Here is a 7878-nt window from a genome sequence, read left to right on the forward strand (position 1 = left end):
CTTGACATCTCTGCCCGCTCCTCCTTCTCCCTGTGGGCTTGACTTGATATAAACTCCCCCTACCCCCGACCACTGCCTTATCGCCTCCCATAGCGTGGTGACCGAGACCTCACACTGTGTCGTTTACCTCCACGTACCCCCGGATGGCAGCCCTCACCCACTCACACACCTCCTCCTCCGCTAGCAGCCCCACATCCAACCTCCACTGCGGGTGCTGAGCACCCCCTACCCCCCTGATCCACTCGCAAGTCCACCCAATGCGGTGTGTGGTCCGAGACCACGGTCACCGAATATCCCAAGTCCACCACCTCCGCCAACAGCGACTTATCCACCCCAAAAAATCCGCAAGTAGACCTTATGCACATGCGAGAAGTATGAAAACTCCTGAAACTTCGGCCTCCCAAACCTCCATGGATCCACTCCCCCCCCCCCCCCCCCCCCCCCCCCCCCTCCATATGCTCCATCAACCCCTTCAGCTCCTTCGTCATGGCTGACACTCTCCCCGATCTTGAACTCGAACTCGACCGGTCCATCCCCGGGTCAATGTTAAAGTACCCCCCCCCCCTCCCCCCATAATCAGCCGGTGCTAGTTCAGGTCCAATACTCATCTCATAAACTCCACATCATCCCAATGTGGGGCACCCACACCATCCTCCATCGCAGAGACACACGCCTCCATGGGCGAACATAGCAGACAGGCTTCTGGGTCACTATCTGGTGAGCACCACACTGCATGTGATGCACATCAGTTGGAAGCAGGAATGCCCCAGGGATCAGACATTTGGAGGTCTGCTGGAGATGTAAAGTCACTGAGCTGTGCCCCAGCCAGGTGCCATGCCTTTGCTGCTGGAGATGTAAAATCACTCAGCTGTGCCCCAGCCAGGTGCCATGCCTTTGCTGCTGGAGATGTAAAGGCACTCAGCTGTGCCCCAGCCAGGTGCCATGCCTTTGCTGCTGGACATGTAAAGGCACTCAGCTGTGCCCCAGCCAGGTGCCATGCCTTTGCTGCTGGAGATGTAAAGGCACTCAGCTGTGCCCCAGCCAGGTGCCATGCCTTTGCTGCTGGAGATGTAAAGGCACTCAGCTGTGCCCCAGCCAGGTGCCATGCCTTTGCTGCTGGAGATGTAAAGGCACTCAGCTGTGCCCCAGCCAGGTGCCATGCCTTTGCTGCTGGACATGTAAAGGTAGAGCCAAGAATAACAAGAGGGGGTGTCAACATTCCTGTGACTGCAAGGCCAAATGGCAGAGTCCCGCAGCCTTCTGGTCACAGGAGATGGTGCCGGCGATGCATGACACCCAGGCCAACACTGCAAGGCTGGACTCTGCAAAGGAAAGCCTGGGGCAAGAAGTAAGGGAGGCACAATAGCACAGTGGTTAGCACTGCTGTTTCGCAGTGCCAGGGTCCCAGGTGAGATTCCCAGCTTGGGTCACTGCGGAATCAGCACATTCTCCCTGTGTCTCTGTGGGTTTCCTCCGGGTGCTCCGGTTTCCTCCCACAAGTCCCGAAAAACGTGCTGTTAGGTAATTTGAACATTCTGAATTCTCCCTCTGTGTATCCGGACAGGCGCCGGAATGTGGCGACTAGGGGCTTTTCACAGTAACTTCATTGCAGTGTTAATGTAAGCCTACTTGTGACAATAAAAATTATTATTATCAGATCCATGATGGGAGAACTCCGAAGCATAGCTCAGTCCTTGAGGACCATGGCTGAGGGCTTCAACTGCATGGTTTAAATAATGGTGGGTCTCCAGGACCGGCAGCACCAGTTGGTGTTGACGCTTCTGGAGCTCACTCCAGCTGCCCCTCCATTGCATGGAGTAACCCAAGGGTCCACAAGCACCCAAAAGGAAGAGGATCCACCAGGGCCCATCCTGGGGCCTTCCACCCAGGAGACCCTGGGAGTTACCAGCCAATCTGAATCTCCCCTTCCTCAGATCGGTCCAGTTAAGGCAAAGTGGGCAGAACAGGGTGCACAACAACACCAGTGCCACCCAAAGGTAGGCTGGGGCCCTCCAGGTCCTGTTCATCTAGAAGAGGTCCGCCAAGGGCCACTCAGGCATCAGGGTGTGCAAAGCAGCAGGCCCCACCTCTGATGTGCATCCTGGGAAGACATTTAGACATAGTGGGAGGCAACACGAGTGCAAGGAATTGTAGGGGCACAATGTGGGCATGGGTGAAGTTGGGTACATGTAGTTGGAGGGCATTATCATTTGTTGAATTAAATATTATTGTTGATCACCCCCTTAATGCCTCAAAAAACCTTAACCCTCCTCCCAGTGGCATGGCGTTTCTTCCTATTGGTACACAATTGGTCCCACTGGCCCTCATGCCCACCAGACAGTTATGCCCACTCAGTGTGAATGTTTCAGTGATAGAACTCAGGCATGATTCAGGGAACCCTACGCCCTCACCCCAATCCCCCTCCAGAGCAAAGGAACAAAGGAATTTAGGGCAGAGCCTCACTCAGACATGAGCCAGGGAGTCAGCGGCCTGGCAGCAGATAGACAGGAGTCAGACATAAGGAATATCTGAGGAGCATTACAGACCTTCCTCACTGCAAGTCATCATCACCCTCCTGCTTCACCAGACAGCAGGCATTCAAAGCCTCCTTGTCCCAGCACCCTGATGTTCACTATCTCCGGCAACTTCACCCCTGGTCACAGAGGGAGTCACGATATCCTGGTGGGTCACGCTGTCGGACATGGACCTCATCCTCTTCCATGATGTGGGAGGCGATTGTTACGGTATCAAAACCAGACTCCATTTTATATTAAGAAACTGGACAAGACCACTATAAATTTTCAATTTGTAAACTGTCAGGAAAGATATTTTGTTCCAGGAGCGATTATACCGCTAACTAGCGATCTTTTATATTAAAACAAATTTTATTATTAACACAGGGTTAACCCCATTAATATCCAAGGACAAAAATTGCTTTTCAATTACCAGTTAAACAGCTCTAAAAAAAATTAAAGGCCTTTGAGCTTCCTTTCTCATCTACTATGAAAAATGAAAATCGCTTATTGTCACAAGTAGGCTTCAAATGAAGTTACTGTGAAAAGCTCCTATTTGCCACATACCGGCGCCTGTTCAGGGAGGCTGGTACGGGAATTGAACCGTGCTGCTGGCCTGCCTAAGTCTGCTTTAAAAGCCAGCTCTTTAGCCCTGTGCTAAACCAGCCCCTGCCCTGAGCTAAACCAGCCCTCCGGGAGGGCTAAAATTTTAATTAAGCAAAATCCACACACACGGGTCAAATGGCACTTAATACAGTTAATACTCGACTTCCGGTGGCAGCCATGGAGTGAGAGGTCGCTTATTTGGTAGCTCCCGCTCGTGGTGGACTTTTGGGACCTGTCACCAGAAGTGGTCTGCAAAGAAGGGAGTGGAGTCTGCAGCACAGGAAAACATGGCGGAGGCTCAGGAGCTGGGATTGCTGGCCCAGTAATCAACGGAGCTGCTGGTGAAATTCCTTCAGGAGAGCTTCACCAAGCAAAGACAGGAGTACCTGGACCCAATTAAAATGGGGGCTGATTTGGTGGAGCAAAGATTGAAAGCCCAGGGACTGGCGATCCAGAAGGTGGAAGAGAAAGTAGCTGAGCACGAGGACCAGCTAACCGCGATGGCGGCGGAGATAGATCTGATGAGGAACCACCTGAAAAGGCTGCAGACGAAGGTGGAGGATCTGGAGAACAGGTTGCGCGGGCAGAATTTGAGGATTGTTGGCCTCCCGGTGGGCATCGAGAGATCGGACACGGGACATACGTGGCGCGCATGTTCGAGAAGCTGCTGGGGGAAGGTGTGTTTGCTTGACCCTTGGAAGTGGACAGGGCGCATCGAGCGCTTGCGAGGAAGCCGCTGGTGAATGAGCTGCCGAGGGCGATGGTGGTACCAATGCACCGGTTCCTGGATAAGGAACAGAGCTTGAGGTGGGCCAGGCAAACGATAAGCTGCAACAGGGAAAACAACAAGATGAGTATTTATCAGGACTTGGGTGCGGAGCTGGCCAAAAGAAGGGCGAGCTTCAACAAAGTTAAATCGGCCCTCTCCAAGAAGGGGGTAAAGTTCGGCATGCTGTACCCAGCTCGTTTGTGGGTCACTTACAAAGGTCCAGAACTGTCTTTCGGATCGCCGGATGAGGCGATGAACTTTGTTGAGGACAGGGTCTGGCAGGTGATGGAGGACATTGAACTTAGGGGAAGTAACTCTGTACCTATGCTGCTAAATTTATTTTCTTTATGGGCTGTGTTTGCACTGTTTTTGTACCAAATTTGTTCAGGCAGATGCTCAGCTTTGTATGAGGATTAACTTTGTTCTTGGTGGGTGGAATTTTCTTCCTCGTGTTTGTTCGGGATTGTGATGTTTTGCACAGGTATATTTGAGCGGGAGGGAGGGAGATCAGTGGGTGGTAGGATGCTTGGTGCATGGGCAAGGGCTACCAGGCTAGCTGGGCAGGCTAGCTCACGGAAGCGCAGTGGGGGGTGAGCAGGTGACTAGTTTGATATGGGGGGTTGGGATCGTTGTTTGTTATTGGTGGGGCGAGGAGGGGGAGGGGGGAATTGTTCTGCTGACAGGGGAGGGTCTAACGTGGGGGACAAATTGGAGATCGAGGACAGTGAGCGCCCGAGAGCGGGCCTGCGGAGGCGTGGGATGCGAGCTGGAGGCTGGCCTAAGAAGGGTGATGGTTGATCAGCAGGGGGTGGGGTGGGATGCCGATGGTATTGGTGAATATTTATGCACCAAATTGGGACAACGCGGAGTTTATGAGGCGGGTGTGAGGGAAGATTCCGGATCTGGACTCATATAAGCTGATCATGGGGGGGAGGGGACGTCAATACGGTCATTGATCCAAGGTTGGATTGGTCGAGTTCAAGGACAGCAAGGGTGCCAGCCGCGGCGAAGGAGCTAAATGGGTTTATGGAACAGATGGGGGTGGGGGGGGGGGGGGGGGGGGGGTGGGGGAGTGTAGATACGTGGAGGGTCGGACGGCCAAGAGCAAAGGTGTTTTCTTTTTTTTCCCACGTACATAAAGTGTACTCCCAGATTGATTTTTTCATTTTGAACAAGTCTACTGGCGGGCTTAGTGGATACCGAGTATTCGGCGATTGTTGTGTTGGACCATACCCCACACTGGGTGGATCTACGGGTGAGCAAGGAGGGGGTTCAGTGCCCGCAACGGAGAATGGATGTAGGGGGGTGCGCGGGAGCAGTGGGAGGCCATTCAGAATTATTTGGAGATAAATGATACAGGGGAGGTTTTGGCAGCAATGGTATGGGAAGCACTGAAGGCAGTGGTTAGGGGGGAGCTAATTTTGATACGACCTTCTAGGGAGAAGGTGGAGCAGGTAGAGATGGATAGGCTGGTTAGGGAGATTCTCCAGGTGGACAGAAGGTATTCTGAAGTCCCGGAGGAGGGATTGTTGAAGGAGCGGCCAAAGCTGCGGATGGAGTTTGGTCTGTTTTCCACAGGGAAGGCGGTGGGGCAGTTGTGAAAGGCGAGGGGGGACGGTATGAGTATGGGAGAAGGCCAGTAGGATGCCAGCACACCAGCTCAGTAAGAGTGAGGCGGCAGGGGAAATAGGAAGAGTGAAGGACAGAGGGGGGAACACGGTCTTGGACCCAGCGGGGGTGAATGGGGTGTTGAAGGAGTTTTATAATCGGCTGTATGAGTCGGAGCCCCCAACTGGGGCGGAGGGCATGAGGCGGTTTTTGGAAGGGTTGAAGCTTCCGAAGGTGGAGGAAGGGTCAATGGAGGGGTTGGGAGCCCCAATCGTGATTGTAGAAGTAGTAGAGTAATTGGAGGCCATGCAGTCGGGCAAGGCCCCAGGACTGGATGGCTACCCTGTGGAAGTTTACACGAGGTTTTCTGGGATGTTGGGCCCACTGCTGGTGAGGGCATTTAAGAGGCAAGGGAGCGAGGTGTCCTTCCCCCAACAATGTCATCGGCCTCGATCTCAATGATCCTGTCGCGGGAGAAGGACCCAGAGCTATGTGGGTCATACAGACCAATTTCCCTACTGAATGTCGATGCCAAAATGCTGGCCAAACTTCTGGCCTCAAGGATAGAAGACTGTGACCCAGAGGTGATAGGGGAAGACCGGACGGGGTGTGTTAAAGGTAGGCAGATAATGGCCGTCAGAAGGCTCCTAAATGTGATCATGATGCTCTCCGAGGGGAGGGAGGAGGAGGTAGTGGTCGCTGTGGACGCGGAAAAGGCCCTCGACTGGAGGGAATAGAATTATCTGTGGGAGGTCCTGGGACAGTTTGGGTTTGGGCAGGGCTTTATTGACTGGGTTCGGTTGCTGTATCAGGCACCGGTGGCGAGTGTGCGGACGAACCGGTGAGTTCAGACTACTTTAGACTGCACTGGGGGATGAGGCAAGGATGTCCCGTCTCCCCATTGTTGTTTGCATTGGCTTTGGTGCCATTGGCGATGGCACTGAGAACGTCAAAGGACTGGAAGGGGCTAGTCTGGGGAGGGGGGGGGGGGGGGGAACACAGGGTCTAGTTATATGTAGATGACGTACTCCTATATATCTCTGACCCGTTAGGGCAGGGGTGGGCAAACTACGGCCCGCGGGCCGCATGCGGCCCGCCAAAGGTATGTCTGCGGCCCACCAAGTCATTAAAAAAAAAAAAAAAATTTTTTTTTTTTTAAATTTTTTTTATAAAAAAAAAATTTTTTTTTAAGGTTAATGGGGGGGGGGGGCTGTTGGGTTACTTACTGGTATAGGGTGGATACGTTGACTTGAGTAGGGTGATCATTGCTCGGCACAACGTCGAGGGCCGAAGGACCTGTTCTGTGCTGTACTGTTCGATGTTCTATATGAGGCGCCCAGAATCATAACCTGGTGAAGTAATTATTTTACTTAATATACTATGCGGCCCTTTGTGAATTGTGAATTTCTGAATGTGGCCCTTGCACGGAAAAGTTTGCCCACCCCTGCGTTAGGGGGATGGGGGAGATTATGCAGATTATAGGGGAATTTGGCCGGTTCTCGGGGTACAAATTGAACATGGGTAAGAGCAAGGTTTTTGTGATCCAGGCGAGGGGGCAGGAGAGGAGACTGGGGGAGCTGTCGTTTAAAGTGGTGGGAGGTAGTTTTCGGTACTTAGGAATTCAGGTGACACGGGAATGGGAGCAGTTAAATTCAATTTGACCCGGTTAGTTGAACAAATGAAGGAGGACTTTCAGAGATGGGACATGCTCCTGTTGTCACTGGCAGGGAAGGTACAGACCGTAAAAATGACGGTCCTCCCGAGATTTCAGTTTGTTTTCCAGTGCCTCCCTATCTTTATCCCAAAGGCCTTTTTTAAGCGGGTGATTAAGGTGACATCTGGTTTTGTGTGGGCGGGTAAAACCCTGTGAGTAAAAAAATTGCTGTCAGAGCAGAGCTAAGTGGGGGGAGGTGGGCTGGCATTGCCAAACTTTAGCAACTATTACTGGGTGGCAAATATAGCCATGATTAGGAAGTGGGTAGTGGGGGAGGAGTTGATGTGGGAGAGGGTAAGGGTACAAGTTTGGGGGCATTGGTAACGGCTCCTCTGCCATTCTCACCAGCCCGGTACTCCACAAGCCCAGTGGTACTGGCGGCTCTGAGAGTTTGGGGGCAGTGGCGGAAGCATATTGGAGTGGAGGGAGCATTGGTGTGGGCTCCAATTTGTGACAATCACTGGTTTGTGCCAGGGAGGCTGGATGGAGGGTTTTGGAGGTGGCAGAGAGCAGGTATTGAGACCCACGGGGATCTGTTTATTGAAGGGAGCTTTGCTTGTTTAGAGGATTTGGAGGAGGAGTTTGATTTGCCGGGAGCGAATAGATTTCGATATCTGCAGATAAGGGGTTTTGTGCGAAGGCAGCTTTCGACCTTTCCGCTTCTACCA

The sequence above is a fragment of the Scyliorhinus canicula genome, chromosome 1 (genome assembly GCF_902713615.1).
Source record: "Scyliorhinus canicula chromosome 1, sScyCan1.1, whole genome shotgun sequence".
Taxonomy (NCBI): domain Eukaryota; kingdom Metazoa; phylum Chordata; class Chondrichthyes; order Carcharhiniformes; family Scyliorhinidae; genus Scyliorhinus; species Scyliorhinus canicula.